Below are 2,259 nucleotides of genomic sequence, written 5' to 3'. Positions count from 1 at the left end.
ATAGATAGATAGATAGATAGATAGATAGATAGATAGATAGATAGATAGATAGATAGATAGATAGATAGATAGATAGATAGATAGATAGATAGATAGATAGATAGATAGATAGATAGATAGATAGATAGATAGATAGATAGATAGATAGATAGATAGATAGATAGATAGATAGATAGATAGATAGATAGATAGATAGATAGATCTGTATTTGGCTTAAATGTTGGGAAATATAAATATCAAATATAAAATATTTAAGGAGACACATCTAAAATCTTGCATTGGACAAAACAAGTTGGCTCCTGAATAAATTAAACAAAGACTGTAAATTGATGCTTTTTTTTAAATAAATGTGTTTATCGTGGAGTTCGAGTCATCCATGCCACCACTGAACACAGACTGGGGTAGGAAGTGCGTCCAGCAGGATGTGGTTGAGATGCGTAAATGATGAATGACTCAGACTGTGTGAATATGGAGCAAAGGCAGGAAATAAACAATTAAAAATGCAATAATTGATTTTAGGAGCTGGGGACATGAAGAATTTCTTAGGAATGTGGCGAGAATGACAATAAAACGATATAGCTTCAGCAAAATGTTTACTGTTGAACTGAAACAGAACAAAAAAAAAAAAAAAACAGGAATTGTTCCACTCATTTCTGAATTACAAGCTGAGTGAGGAAAAGCTTTAACAATTTTATTGTACTTTTCCTTTCGAAATGTGTAGAGTAAAAGCGTCTGAGTCCACTCAAAAAAACATTTTAATTTCTAATGTCTCCTTTTTTTGTCTGAGGCAACCAACACACATCTCCACTAACCCATCACCTCAGCAGACCATTAAACGCTGACGCACATAATGAAAACCTTTCAGGGTGTGTTTTTAGCTGCTAACCCACACAGCAGCTTGAACATGGTCATTTTCTGCCTGTGGAGGTGTTTTCCTGTTCAGCTTGTTTCTGATCCTGCGCTCTGGCTTTTATTAGTGTGGAATTAACCTCCAACTGAACAGGATGCTCATCTTCTTCATCAAACTCTGGGATCAGTGATGCTTTTAGGGAGTTTTGTCTCAAAGCAGCACCTTTAATGATTCAAGGAGTGTTCACTCACAGTATGACAGCAGCAAGGCTCAGAGGAAACCCACCACGTAATCTTCTTTTTTTTATACGAATATACATTTTCCGCTCTTAAGTGTCAAGTTTGACAATGACAGTAATTACTTAAGAGGCAATGTTGCTTTTAAATGAACAAACTGTGAAACATGAAGCTCCGTTTGCTGATGAAATTCTTGTTGGTTATTTTACAAGAATTCACAATGACCACAAACATTTTTATTTGGAGCTGCTTCTGCAGTGCAGTTCTGCTTAATGCTGAACAGATTTTTGTTTTTACTGAAATTTAACTCGCAATAAGTGTCTTCATAATGCAAATAAACAATAAACCCTGTAGGTTTTTGATTATAGACAAGACTCCAACAGGCCCCTCCTTTAACCTGAATGTTACAATCAGTTTGTTTAAGATATTCTATTTGATTCTGAGGTTTATAAGTTAATCAAACGTGTAAAAATTCATAGAGGAAAATATTTTTGCATTTATTTTTATTTTACATTTATTTATACAGGGCCAAGCAAAGAGTATAAACCAATACTTCACATGGCAAAATTATGAAACAAAAAAATATATATATAATAAATAGTAATTTCACTTTTTAGTATTCCTAGTACCCCACCTCTCGCAAAGTAATGGCTGGACATGGGCACTGGCGACCCCCACGACCTAAAAAGGAAGAAACAGGTAAAGATAATGGATGGATGGAGTTAGACTGTTCCACCAGTGGACCTCCAATAGAAACAGCTGCAAACATAAATTATCATTAATTCCAGGACTCTATTTTTTATAAGTTCGGTATTCTTCATGTTACATAGTCTGCATATATTGAGGTGAGCAAATTTAACAAAGATCTTGGAGGTTTTGACATTTTTCTCAACTAAATAATGGAGCGTGACAAAATGTTTAGGTGACCAAACTCTTACAGTTTTCAACACAACATATAACACTTAAGATAGAAATGTAACTTTGGTCTAAACGTTGTAGGTTTCTACCCCAAACAGAGGATAATCTGGTCGAGAATAAATTTTAAAAAATCACAGTAAGATGTTTTCAAAACTGGGCAGCACGGTGACACAACAGAGGTTTTGCCTCCCAGCGAGAAGGTCACCGGTTGAAATCCCGGCCAGGGGGCCTTTCTGGGTGGAGTTTGCATGTTCT

This window comes from Nematolebias whitei, chromosome 1 (genome assembly GCF_014905685.2).
Source record: "Nematolebias whitei isolate Nwh7 chromosome 1, NemWhi1, whole genome shotgun sequence".
Lineage (NCBI taxonomy): Eukaryota > Metazoa > Chordata > Actinopteri > Cyprinodontiformes > Rivulidae > Nematolebias > Nematolebias whitei.
The sequence above is the reverse complement of the archived record's forward strand: the minus strand, read 5'-3'. Positions refer to the sequence as shown.